The sequence below is a fragment of the Papio anubis genome, chromosome 11, assembly GCF_008728515.1.
Source record: "Papio anubis isolate 15944 chromosome 11, Panubis1.0, whole genome shotgun sequence".
In the NCBI taxonomy this organism is placed as follows: Eukaryota; Metazoa; Chordata; class Mammalia; order Primates; family Cercopithecidae; genus Papio; species Papio anubis.
This window is the reverse complement of record NC_044986.1, coordinates 118,607,090-118,621,175: the sequence shown is the minus strand read 5'-3', so window position 1 is coordinate 118,621,175 and position 14,086 is coordinate 118,607,090. Positions and strand designations below refer to the sequence as shown.

Below are 14,086 nucleotides of genomic sequence, written 5' to 3'. Positions count from 1 at the left end.
TGCATCCCGCCACGGTGCTTTGGGCCCCCACATCTCCACCACTGCTGTTCTCTTGACCCTGAATGTTCTTCCCCACCGCCCTACCTCCATCTTTCACTTGACAAGCCCCTCCTCATTCTTAAGAGCCAGGCAAGTGTGCAAATTCTCTGTTCGAAATATTTCTAACTTCTCTGAAGAGAGCTGATCATTCTCTCCCTTAGGCTGGCAAAGCCCTCAACGCACTCCTATGAGAAAGCACGCATCACACCATGATGATTGTTCATCTCCTTCCCTTACTCGGTTGTGAGTTCTCTGCAGGTGGGTCTCCTTCATCTTCCTACCACCTAGTGACAAGAAGGAGGTGCTAGACAAAGGTGAGGCAGGTGAATGAATGAACATTTAATGAATTATAAAATTAAAGGCCCAAATGATAAATACCATAGGAATTAAAAAGATTATTACTATGGACTGGAGTGACATGAGGCTTTAAAGAAAAGAGGAATTTGAGGATGAGGTTTAAAGAATACCTTGAAAGAACTGGAAGGACATTCTTCTTATTATTTTAGACAGACTCTCGCTCTGTCACCCAGGCTGGGGTGCAGTGGTGCAATCTCAGCTCACTGCAACCTCTGCCTCCCAGGTTCAAGCGATTCTCCTGCCTCAGCTTCCTGAGTAGCTGGGATCACAGGTGCAAGCCACCACATCCGGTTAATTTCTGTATTTTAGTAGAGACGGGGTTTCACCATGTTGCCCAGGGTGGCCTCGAACTCCTGAGCTCAGGCAATCCACTTGCCTCAGCCTCCCAAAGTGCTGGGATTACCGGTGTGAGCCACTGCACCCAGCTTCGAAGGGCATTCTGAAGAGAAGGCAGGCGGTTTAAGCAAAGCCGGGAAGTAACACAGGTGAGATCGCGGATGCTAAGTGATAACAGGTATGCACTAAAGTCAGCTGTGACGCATGGAAGGAAGAAAGAAGCCATATGACCTGAAACCAGAAATACGCTAGGGGCTTAGAAAAGGTTTCTAGAGTAATCTGCAGACACTGTGAGCAAACACTGTCTTCCCAAGTAGCACTGTTGTTAGACACTTAAAGAGGCACAGCATAGGCGGTCAGGGACTTTCATTGCATAATGACCACGAAAGGACATCTGGCACCTTTACGAAGGTGAAGAGCACAGGCTTCAGGGCCAGCTGTCACCCTTGAGGCTGGGTTCCCCCCCCAACTCTCTGTGAGGCCCTGAGCAGTAAGCTCCCTCACTTACTCGCTCTCTGATATCACTGCGCTCAAGTTACCCCATCCATAAAATCAGGACAGTAATAGTACCTGCCTCATCAGGTTGTCATGAGGATTAAATCAGGATTGAGATGAAAAGGGCTCCGAGCAGGGCCAGGCATACAATCAGAGTTCTAGATGGGTTTGCTGTTACTTGCTGGTGGCTGTAACTTGCTGGTGGAAAGCCCCAGCAGAGCTTAAGAGAAAACAGTGACGTCGGGAATGGTGAGTTCCAGAAGGACATGTGCTAAGGAGTTCCGGAACATTCTCAAAACAAGCTGTGGGTCTCTTCCCTGGTTCATGACTCTTTGCCTTTCCTCCTTCCCCAGGTTCAGACAGATGGCTCCGTCGGCCTCTCTGGCTAGGTGAAATAACCACTGCTTTTGTATCCTTTCCCTCTGGAATTTTCCCTCTTCCTCACTCCTCAGCCTCCTCTCAATCCTGGATCCAACTGCTCATCCCATATCAAACTGTCCAACTTGAATTTTATAGGAACCTCAAATTCTGCTCCAGAAAACTATTCTCAATGCATCTATTTTTAAATCTGCACATTAGGCCAGGTGCGGTAGCTCACGCCTCTAATCCCAACACTTTGGGAGGCCGAGGCAGGTGGATCACTTGAGGTCAGGAGATAGAGATCAGCCTGGCCAACATCGCAAAACCTCGTCTCTACTAATAATACAAAAATTAGCCAGGCATGGTGGTGCATACCTGTAATCCCAGCACTTTGGGAGGCTGAGGTGGGTAGATCACCTGAGGTCAGGAGTTTGAGACCAGCCTGGCCAACATGGTGAAACCTCGTCTCTACTAATAATACAAAAATTAGCTGGACGTGGTGGCCCACCTGTAATCCCAGCTACTCAGGAGGCTGAGGCAGGAGAATCACTTGAACCTGGGAGGCGGAGATGGCAGTGAGCCGAGATCGTGCCACTGAACTCCAGCCTGGGTGACAGAGTGAAACTGTGTCTCAAAAAAATAAATAAAACACAACTGTACATTATATTTTTTTCTGTAGGGCTAGTGAACTAAGAGTTTCTAGGCTGAGCAAATGTTCGCCTAACTCGCTCCCCCTGGGTTTTTGCTAAAGTAATGTTCCTCCACTTCCCAGCACTTCTTCATTCCCAGGTTGAGAAAGCAATGGAGTTGATGGTATCATTAGAAGGATGATGATGACGACGCGGATGATATTAACAGCTTGCATTTCCTGGGAGCTTTCTACTCCCCAAGCATATGCTGAGTGGACAGGCTCTTCCTATGTTGAGGTGATGAATTCTAATTCTTACAAGCCAACTGAGAGAAAGTAACTATTAGTATTCCCATTTAACAGATGGGGCAACTGAGGCATGGAGGGGCTGAGCATCATGCCCCATGGGAGCCTGGATTAAAATGCAGGGAGTCTGACTTCAGGGGCAGCACGTGCACAAACAGCAACAGAATCTGCAGCCCCAGGACGACTGGAGGCGAGGTTACTCGGAGCTGTCACCCTTTTAATGTGCAGCAAATCTGGTGATCTCTTCCAAGTCCCTGTATGTTGATGCGCTCTGTTTATTTCTTTGTTTCTTTTGCTTCATTTCTGGCATCATTAGTGTATTCATCTCCTGTAACATCCTCGCAGAAGGCACTCAGGTGCCAGGCACACTGGCTTACGCCTGTAATCCCAGCACTCGGGGAGGCTGAGGCCAGCAAATCACTTGAGGTCAGAAGTTCAAGACCAGCCTGGCCCATGTGGTAAAACCTTGCCTCTAGTAAAAAAATATAAAAATTAGCTGGGCATGGTGGCACACGCCTGTAATCCAGCTACTTGGGAGGCTGAGGCAGGAGAATCACTTGAACCCAGGAGGTGGAAGTTGCAGTGAGCTGGGATCACGCCACTGCACTTCAGCCTGGGCAATAGAGCGAGACTCTATCTCAAAACAGAAAAAAAAAAAAAAAAAGGAAGGCACTGCAGGATTTTTGCACCTGCCCGGGGACAAGAACAATGAACATATTTCATTAAATCTACCTTCTCATCCTACTGAAGAATGCAACAAGTTCTTCTGGGAGAAAAGAACAGCAATGGAATGCTCCTTTTCATTCCCGGGGCTCGGAGACCTCCACTATTCTCTGTTCTCTCCTCTGCTATTCCCTCCTCCTATCCCCCTACACCCCGCTTGTTCAGAGGGGCTCTCCGCAGCAGTTTCCTGTCCTCTCCCATGCCTGGCTCCCACCCCCAGGAAAAATGTCAACGTATCCCATGCAAATAAACAGAACCCACACCCAAGACGTGCCAGCACCCTCCAGAAGGCATTGTCAAGTCTATGCTGTTCCCTTCTTGAAACTCCTCCTGCTCTGGCTTCCCCGGCCCCTCCCCGGGGCTTTGCTGGTGTCTCCCTCTCTGCTGGCCCTTCAGGGTGAGTCACACGGTCCTTTTCTCAGCTGAGGTTCTCAGCTCCACTCTCACACCAGACACTGCTCCAGGTGACATCATCCATCCCCCACCGTGCCAACTACCATCGTCATCTGTGAATTTCCAGGCTCATCTCTGGAGCTGGCCTCTGTTGTTCCATCCAGACCAACCTGCCAACCGTTTTTCCCTGCGTGTCCCACGGGTAGCTCAGAATCGACTCGGTGGAGAATGGAACCTTCATCTTTTTAAATCTCCCTCTCCTTTGCTGCTCTCTGTCCCGGGACAGAGGCCACTGGAACCTTCACCCGTGGTCCAGGGCAGAAGCCTGGACGTCATGTTGAATCTGTAACCCTCACATCCTTCGCCACCACCCTGGAATTCCAACTCCTCTCCCTAAATATCCCTGTGACCATAAACTGACATTCCTTTTCTTCCTTTGTATTTTTTCTTAACACAAAAATATTACTCATTTTTTGAAAGATAAGAAGAAAAACATATACAACTCACATCATCACGCCTACCTAGAGACCACCACTACTAAAACGCTGGTGTGCCATATACCACTTCAGAAACATCGAGTGTACGCGTGTGCACGTGTGATTTTAAAGGAAGTGGGATCATGTAATACACATATCGTGCTGTAAAGTTTCTCTTTACTGTAACGTATCACATATGGTTTTCATATCAATGGAGAAATGTTTGCCACATCATTTTAACAGCAACCCAACATCCTCCTGCACGCATCCACCATGTTTTAATATTTTGGAATATTTGAGCAGCGCTGCTGGGAAGCTCATTATCCCTAAGTCTTTGTGCCCGTGACTCTTCCCTTAGGATAAATTTCCATATGCGGAAGTGGAGCGACAAAGGGCTTGCACTTTAGGAAGGACCTAGCATGGCCCTGCATTACTGCAACGTAGATTTTCAACCCTCCTCTCTTCAAAGCCTTCCATGGCCCCTCACTGCCCTCAGCATAAAGTCTAATGTATCTTATCTTATCATCTTATCTTAGAGTCTTGCTCTGTCACCAGGCTGGAGTGCGGTGGCGCGGTATCCACTCACTGCAACCTCCACCTCCCGGGTTCAAGCAATTCCCCTGCCTCAGCCTCCCGAGTAGCTGGGATTACAGGCTCACACCACCACGCTCAGCTAATTTTTTGTATGGGGTTTCACCATGTTGGCCAGGATGGTCTCAATCACCTGACCTCATGATCTGCCCGTCTCGGCCTCCCAAAATGCTGGGATTATAGGTGTGAGCCACTGCACCTGGCCTAATGTCTCCTTTTGGATACAAAATCCTCATTAAAATAAATGGTCCCGGTTCAAATTCCTGTCTTTATTTCCTGCTAGTCTGCTCCGGCTACCAACTCTAAGGTCTGATTCGCCCACACCCAGCTTCCCTAAACCCACCCTGCTTTCTCATTACTTCCTGCGGTGGCGCCAGGGGCTGCCTTCCTTCCCCACCTTCCCTACATGTTGAGCTACGGCCACCCTTCAGAACTCACTTGATATGTCCCCTCCTTGGTGAGGCCATTCCTAACTCAACGGTGAAGACAGGTGACAGCTCCATCCCTGATGCTGCACCGGCTGACACGTACCCCAGCTACGGGATGTCCACACTGTGCCGCCATGACTCCTGCAAGCTCCTTCCCTCCCCAGGACCCTTGCACCTGCTGTTTCCTTTCCTTGGAGCTCCCTTCCTCTTCCTCTCGGTCTTTGCTGCTGCAGGTCCCTTCTTGTCCTGCAATCCTGGGTTTACACATGATCTTCCAAGAGAGCCCTTCCCTGCCTCCCAGCCCTGACCACCATTCCCCAAAGCATGGACCCCTGCTCTCTCCTTTCACGTTGATAGACAGAATGTCCTTCTCTCTCTGTGCATTGACTGGTCTGTCCATCTCCAGTCTATGCTTTTGTGTGCAGGAGCTTTCTCTGTTTTATTTATTTATTTATTATTTTATTTATTTATTTTTGAGACAGAGTCTCACTTTATCACCAGGCTGCAGTGGTGTGATCTCAGCTCACTGCAACCTCCGTCTCCTGGGTTCAAGTAATTCTCCTGCCTCAGCCTCCTGAGTAGCTGGGACTATAGTCATACGCCACCATGCCCAGCTAATTTTTGTATTTTTAGTAGAGATGGGGTTTCACTATGTTGGCCAGGATGGTCTCGATCTCTCGACCTGGTAATCCACCCAACTCAGCCTCCCAAAGCATTAGGATTACAGGCGTGAGCCACCGCACCCAGCCACTTTTTCTGGTTTATTATTGTATATTTATCGTTCTATATTTAATACCCAGCAGTGCCTGGCGCATAGGAGATGCTTGACAAATGTGTCCTGACTAAGTAAGCAGTGAATAAATGATCCATCTGTCACACTGGACAGGGAGTTCCTCAAAACAGCCATCCCCTTGCCCTGCCCCACCCTCCCAACGTGGTGGCATTTTGTACATTGCAGGCTTTTAGGAAATATCTGTTGTATTATTAAACAAATAAGACAGAGACAGACAGAGAAGAACAGAGATAGAGGAGACAGAGACAGACAGAGAAGAACAGAGATAGAGGAGACAGAGACAGACAGAATACTCAGGAACACAGAGAAAGAGACAGAAAGAGTGAGGGAGAAAGAGGAAAACAGAGGGGAGGAGAAAGACAGACAGAGAGGTCCTGTTGGTGAATGCAAGGGACATGAGACACAACCCAGCCCCTGAGAACCTAAGACAGACACTACTGAGAAAGAGGATGTGCAGGAAGCTCCGAGCTGCCTGATGGACAAGCTGCAGTGATGATCAATAACTCAGAGAACTGCACTCCACAGGCAGGGGCGGCCTCAGCCAGGGCACTGGGCCCTTCTCACCCTGGTTCATCCCTGCCCCTCCTCTCACTTAGAGCCAGCACAGCCTATGTGAGCATCAGACGGACCGGACCCCTGCGCACTCACAGTCCAGGTAGTCCCCACCCAGGAAGGACTGAAGGTGCTGGCTGGGATGGGAGGGACAGCAGCATGCAGTGGCAGTGGTAGGGCAGTGCTGGGCCCAGTTCTCAGGCCCTCCTGAGAGTCTCCACGCTGCACACTGCTGGGCCCAACATGGTCAGGCTGCACGGGGGCCTGCCAGGAAGGCCACCTGTGGCGGAGCTGCTGCTTTAGCTGCTGACATCCTCAGGGAACCTTCACAGTGTGCCAAGAACCTCCAGAGGGACCCGCCTCACTCTTAAGCTGGCATTTTTTTTTTTCCCACATGACGGATATTCTGCTTTAGGAAGAGTTATTCAATCTCTCTACCCTCCTTCCCTCAGTTCAGCAGCTACAGGCTCCTTATGACCTTGTAAGGCCTCAGCTGCAACTTGTCCTTGCGTGCACCAGGGAAGGCAGCCCAGGCACCTCCCGGTGGCTCCATTCCCACTCAGAGGAGGGCCGTGTGGATGGACTCCTGCCCTCGTTCCAGAGGGGCCAGGCATATAGAGCCACCCAGCCCCACTCATCCCTTGCAGACTGCAGCCACCCAGCCCCACTCATCCCTGCAGACTGCAGCCACCCAGCCCCACTCATCCCTGCAGACTGCAGTCACCCAACCCCACACTCATCCCTGCAGACTGCAGTCACCCAACCCCACTCACCCCTGCAGACTGCAACCACCCAACCCCACTCACCCCTGCAGACTGAAGCCACCCAGCCCCACTCACCCCTGCGGACTGCAGCCACCCAGCACCACCCACCCCTGCGGACTCCAGCCACCCAGCTCCACTCACCCCCGCAGACTGCAGCCACTCACTCCACTAACCCCTGCAGACTGCAGCCACCCAACCTCATTCACCCCCACAGACTGCAGCCACCCAGCCCCACCAACCCCTGCAGACTGCAGCAGCCACCGAACCTCATTCACCCCTGCAGACTGCAGCCACTGGCTCTGTTAACCCTTGACTTGCCTTCCCACCTCCAAAGGGCTGAGCAGCCAAGACCCCCGTTCAGGGTCCCTCCCAATCCTGAGACTGCATGATCATGGCTAGGAAAAGCTGTAGACTCTTCCAGTGCAGGTGATGGACAAAGCTGGTCACCACTCACCCTCAACGCCCTTTCTAACTAACTAGGCCTGAAGGAAGAGACACTGGGCACCCCAGGAAGCCACACTCCTGTCCTCTAAGCTCCCTCTAGGGGCCTCCATGCTAGAAAGGGGCTAACCTGCTTGAGACAGGGACCCCCAAAACATACATGTTGGAGTCATGAAATTAATTCCTTAAAAGATGACCACAGGGGACTGTGGAAATGTCTTCCCTGGAGATCTTTTAAAACAGGCATATAAAATGTATGATGATATGTATCGCAGTTTTCATGGAGATGAATACAATCGGTGTACAGGCCTGATTCGCGAGGGGATTAAGTGTCTGGCTTTAGAAAGCCACACTTGCTCTCTGGGGCCATAAAAGTTTCCAACTCGTTGTCTTTATGCTCTTGGACAAGGGCTTATTTGGGGTGGAAACCAAGGGGACGGGGCTCAGGTCACTGCCTGACAACTACTGGCTAGGAAGCCAGTGGGGAGGAGTTAGCAAGTCTTAGAGAGAGTGGGGCATCGGGAAGAGGCAGGAACACCAAACCCCCATGCCTAGAGGAAAAAAATAAGGGGCACCTGTGGGGCCTGAGGAGGAAAACGGGGTTCTTACAGAGGTCAACCCGCAAGAGGCCCTTCGGGTTTCCCTGGGGGGGGTCCGTGCCAGTTCCTAAAAGCACAATCCATAGTTAACGGGCGTCATCTCTGCTAACACAAGAGGACAAGCTGCAGACATGGGTCCACATGTCATCAGAAGAGATCTTTTAAAAATTCCAGGTTAGGAGCAATGGCTGTGGTCCCAGCTATTCAGGAGGCTGAGGCAGGAGGATGGCTTGAGCCCAGGAGTTTGAGACTGCAGTGAGCTATAATCATGCCACTACTCTTCAGCCTGGGCAACAGAGCGAGACCCTATCTCTAAAACGTAAATAAATAAATAATAAATTTAAAATTGAAAAACTAAAGACCAGATTATGTTTGGACTGAAGGGAGATTTTGAAAATCGCACCTGGATACACTTAGTAAATGGAAAGAATATACTTCTTACTATTTGGGTACTGAAGATATACCCTGGCCTGGATGCAGGCATTACACGAGATTCCTTCTAACCCTAGTTATCTAGAGTCACAAAGGATAGAGATTACTCTGTTTAAAACTATTTTATGGTGATGAATTCCTCTTCTTATACGTACTTCACTTGGATTAAAAGAACAAAAACCTATTGCTTTAAAAACACTATCTTAGAAGTCCATTCCAGCTCTGTCTTAGGTTTACTATAAGTAAGTCCTTTAATCTCTTTCTATTTAAATTCTCCAGGCACAAGAAGGCTTATGTTATAAATAAACATAAGTAAACTCTGGCCGGGTGTGGTGGCTCACGCCTGTAATCCCAGCACTTTGGGAGGCCAAGGCAGGCAGATCATGAGGTCAGGAGATCGAGACTATCCTGGCCAACATGGTGAAACCCCATCTCTACTAAAAACACAAAAAATTAGCCAGGCATGGTGATATTTGCCTGTAGTCCCAGCTACTCAGGAGGCTGAAGCAGGAGAATCGCTTGAACCCGTGAGGTACAGGTTGCAGTGAGCCAAGATCATGCCACTGCATTCCAACCTAGGCAACAGAGCGAGACTCCACCTAAATAAATAAATAAATAAATAAAAGGAAACTCTATTTCAGATTCTCCAGCCCTTCAGTACAGTTGGCAATGGTCTTGCTTGTTCTAGCGATCTTTGGGAAGGATTACAGAGTTTCTTTAATGGTGTCTGTCCTGTGCACCACGGGCCCTGCATGCAGCTGCGCTGGGAACAAGAGATGGGGCCTTCCCTTCTCTTCCTCTCCCTCTTTCCTATAAAGCTGAGCCCAAGGAGCTTCAGGCTCTTGGCCCAACCCTCAAAGGGATAAGCATTCCATTGCGTTAACTACCATGCCATGAATGACCAATAAACATTTCCCAAGTAGAGAAGCGCGTCCAATAAGACCCTAAGAGGGGAAGTCAAGGGAGCCCATGGAAGAGCCAGCTGCGGCCCACAGCTTCCTCCCACTTCCATCCGGTGCCCACGATGCAGCTTTTCTCAAACCATATTCGATGGGAACTAACCCTGACACAAAAGGCTCTTGTGCCACAAACCCTAGGTTTTTGGGTATAAGACAAGGAGAACCCACGACATCACAGATGAATCCAAGTTCAAGGGAACTCAGCATCAGTCATTCCACGCCTCCTGCACAATGATTGTGCTGTTCTCCTGAGTGGCACCATCCCTTGCCTCAGTCTAAAATGTTTACCAGGGAGTTGACATTTTCCTTCCCATTGATCCACACAGTTCTTTTGAATGAGCCTAAGAGAGACTAAAGACTGGATTAATATAATCCAGTAAAGGCCGGGTGCAGTGGCTCACGCCTGTAATCCCAGCACTTTGGGAAGTAGAGGCAGGACGATCACCTGAGGTCAGGAGTTTGAGACCAGCCTGGCCAACGTGGCGAAACCCTAACTCTACTAAAAATACAAAAATTAGCCGAGCATGGCGGTGCATGCCTGTAATCCCAGCTACTTGGGAGACGGAGGCAGGAGAATCCCATGAACCCAGGAGGCAGAGGTTGCAGTGAGCAGAGACTGCACCATTGCACTCCAGGCTGGGCGCAGAGTGAGACTCCATACTAAAAAAAAAAAAAAAAAAAAAAAAATCCACCAAAGAAATCAAAGACCTTCTGAAAGCCTGATTTAAGCCATGGAAGAGAATCATAATCAGCAAATGAAAACAGCCCTAAGTTTCTGAAAGGTAATTTTGGAAAATGAAACATGCCCAAGAGAAGCTGTAGTGGCAGGTCAGCCTTTGTCCTTTCTAAGGTGGGCAGAGGCCATGGACACCAGTGGGGAGGGGGCAGGTGTCTATACTGTCCTTAGGCCTTCCTAACCCAGCAGGCAGGAGATCCTCAGTGCCCCTTGGTGGGTGGCAGATGGCCCTGTCATCATGCCATCTGAAGGAACCAACCAAAATAAAAAACCATCTGTGACTTCATCAAAGTTCACAACAGATTCTTATTGCAACCTGCAACTTCTTGCCTAAGCCCGAGGTGAGGGGAGAGTAGATGTCCAGCCTTCCAGTCTCAGATCTACGTAAAACCCTCTCTGTGCTCACAGACACCTGGAGCACAGAATGGTCCTGAATGCCCTTGGTCACCCCCTCCATACCCACAGACACCCCGTGCACGGCATGGTCCACAGGTCACCCCTCATTTCACAGACTGTCCTGACTCAAATCAGTCTCTCATCCCTGTTTCTGGGCATGGAAATCAGATCTCAGGTGCCAGACACCCGTTACCGCGTCATGGTCCCAGGTCACCCCCTCCGTACCCCACAGACACCCGTACACGGCATGGTCCCAGGTCACCCCCTCCGTACCCCACAGACACCCGTACACAGCATGGTCCCAGGTCACCCCCTCCATTCCCCACAGACACCCGTACACAGCATGGTCCCAAGTCACCTTGGAGTCACTGTCATGGCTGAGACCAGAGTAGCCATGACTTGCCAAGGGATGTCCCCAGGCCGTAGGTGTCCACTAAGCCTCAGTGGCGGTATTCAAAGTCCACAGTATTACAAGATTACAAAAATTTATTTTATAAAAGGTAGCATAAACTTACGTTACCCTCTGCAGGTCATTCAGTAATTTGAAGGAAGATTTTCTGAAATCTTACTGTGACTGACCCACCAAATAATCAGATTTAAAAAAAAAAAAAAAAAAATCCCAGTCTTAGGAGTAAGGCAATAAATTGAATAAGAAGAACCAGTTCTCCATAATGTATTTAGGTCCATATCATTGTTGTACTTCTTAAAAATCTAGCAACAGATTCGCTCCCAAGAAAAAATCAAAACATTACAAAAGAATGCTACTCCATTGACTATAGTGTAAGAGTGTCAGTAACACTTCAGGAGGTTATGAAAACGCCTAAAGGAAATCAGCCATCGTGCAATGCCAAGTTCCTTTTTTTGCTCCTCTGCTATAAATACCTCCTGAAATGAACCACATTATATTATTCATATTAAAAATAAAAATGTTTAATTATGACAAACAGAAGATAACCAAAAAAGGTGTCTCTGTCAAATTTGGGAAATCCTGTTGCAAGAAATTAGAAGGATTTTTCTACTGGCCAAAATATTTTTTGGAGAAATGGCAGAAACTAATTAGCTTTCTTCATATAAATGGAAAATTTGGGATAGAAGTCATACATCTTCCAACACTTTAAAACAGTTTAATGAAATTTCACTTAGAAGTAAAAGTAGAAGACATTTTTCTTTGGTCTCAACATTTTAACGTTCACACTGCCAAGAAAAGCATATTTCTTCAATTAAGCAAAGTCACAGGGCTCCTATATTTTAAAATATATTATTTTAAGCTACTATACTTTCATTTACTGCTTAAATTCTCCTTTCAAATGCTCTTTGAATGCAGTATGGTGCTAGATAATATCGCAACTCTGATTTGAAATACTTATTTGCATATATGTTTACCTGATCTATGTAAAAATATAAACAAATTATTTCTTCATAGCAAGATAAAAAGCACTTTTATTGTAACGTTTCTAAATACCAATACCACTTCAAGACTGGTTCTAAAATGGAAAGACTGTTACAGACTAAATTCTGGCTAACGTCAGCCTTAACTTTTTTTTAAAAAGGCTGAATAGGTTTAGATATTAAAACATTTTTTGCAATACAAACAAAACTAATTCCATTAATCTTTGTGTTTGCATAACACGATTCTAACTTGAGAAGCGAACTATGTCTCATCTTAACCCTCTGCTTATGTTAAGATTAGTTACCTAATGTTTTGACTTTGCTTTGACAAGTGTACCAAACATTTACCTAACCATGTCATTGTACGTTTTTCTGAAAAGCTCTTTGCCAATAATGTTTCTGCTATTCTTTACGACACAGTAGGCAAATCCATTTTTTATACTTGATGTGTAAGTAACTCAGGGCTAGAAACAGATTTTTTTCCCCCACTTCTCTTCATGTGGAAGGTCAGTACTTTGGAGGATTTACATTCGTTGTCAATTCCATACTTCTCATTCTAGCGAAGAATACAGCCTTAGCACACAGGCTTGATAGCCTTAACAAGAACCCAGCCTACCTCTAACTGTAGGCTCCAGATGAACCCCAGGCGCGGCTGCCTGCTCTAATAGGAAGTAAGAGGATGATGCTGACCAAGAGAGGTTCAGCTCTCTGTGTAAATGGTGTCTCCCATCCGTCGTTCTGACACGCTAACTGATAAAATGATTGAGTTCTTGCTTTCTCACTCCTGGTCTAAATCTGAAGTTTATGTTGTCCAACTGCGGGTCTGGATTCTAGATCCCTGCATGTTTCATTCTACAGGTGTTTTGGTGTCGGACTCTCCATCTGCCTTTGACCTGATCACCTTTCCCTTTCCCTTAAGTTCTCACAATTCCTTTCTGCTTGGCTTTGGTCCATCCTATGCCTCTCACTATAAATTCTCAGAGATGTGTCTTCACAAACATCAAGAACATGAAACACAAAGATACGGAGAGGCTGGGAAAAAGCCATGCTCCACGTAAAATCATGGAACAATTAGGTAAGAAGTAAACACAGCATATCCACAAACGTAGATTGTATATACAAGAAAATATTTAGAGGAAGTGGAGCCCCCTCCACTAGGCAGGGAGAGTGACACTGCTCCTGGGTCTCTTTCCATCTTCCCAGACTCTTAGTTAGGGTCACCAATGAGACTGGAAAGGGAGATTTCTGTCGCAAGAGGGAAGACATTATAAGAACCGGTGAACTTAACTGTTCGGGATTGAGAGGTGCTCTGGTTACTTTTTCTTGTCTTCCTTATTTGTGCTAGATTGGATGTGGATAGCTAGACAGTCCAGAGCAGAGAAGGCAGTAGAGGCTTCTTAGATCTATGGGGAAGGAGGGTGAAGTAGAAACCTCACATCTCTTCCTACTCTGTCTGGCTCGGTTACCTGGGGAAGAAAAGCAAAATGGCCTCAGAACTAAGTTCTAGCCAGTCATAAAGGGTGGAGGTTGGCTGAAGTTTCAGATGTGCTCCATGTCTCAGACATATGAGCCAGTGGACAGGATGCTGGGGGGAGAACAATTCCAATGCTGTGACTTCATCTGACCTCTGAAACCCCATTTTCCCACCTGGCCCCTCGAAACATGCTTCTCTCTTCTTCTAGGTATTCTCCTTCAGTCTAGCACATTCTCAAAATGACCACAACTGTCTCCTGAACATCTCTGAGCACTAGGTCCCTCCAGCCCACTGCTGCCATCAACCCAGCTCTGCCCAGCCCACCAGACATGAGTGCGGTCTCTCCTCCTGGATGGTTGTCCTGTTACCTCGGCCTTTGCCTTCCCTTTCGAGTTACACGTGCACCTAGGAGAGGTGAT

At 47.8% G+C, this 14,086-nt stretch overlaps 1 protein-coding gene across 2 annotated transcripts in view; it reads right to left on the bottom strand.

The window, feature by feature from the left end:
* The window catches only part of ITIH5 (inter-alpha-trypsin inhibitor heavy chain 5), a 101,603-nt gene that overhangs the window by 22,907 nt on the left and 64,610 nt on the right, over window positions 1-14,086 (bottom strand). The gene's annotated exons all lie outside the window — the stretch shown is intronic.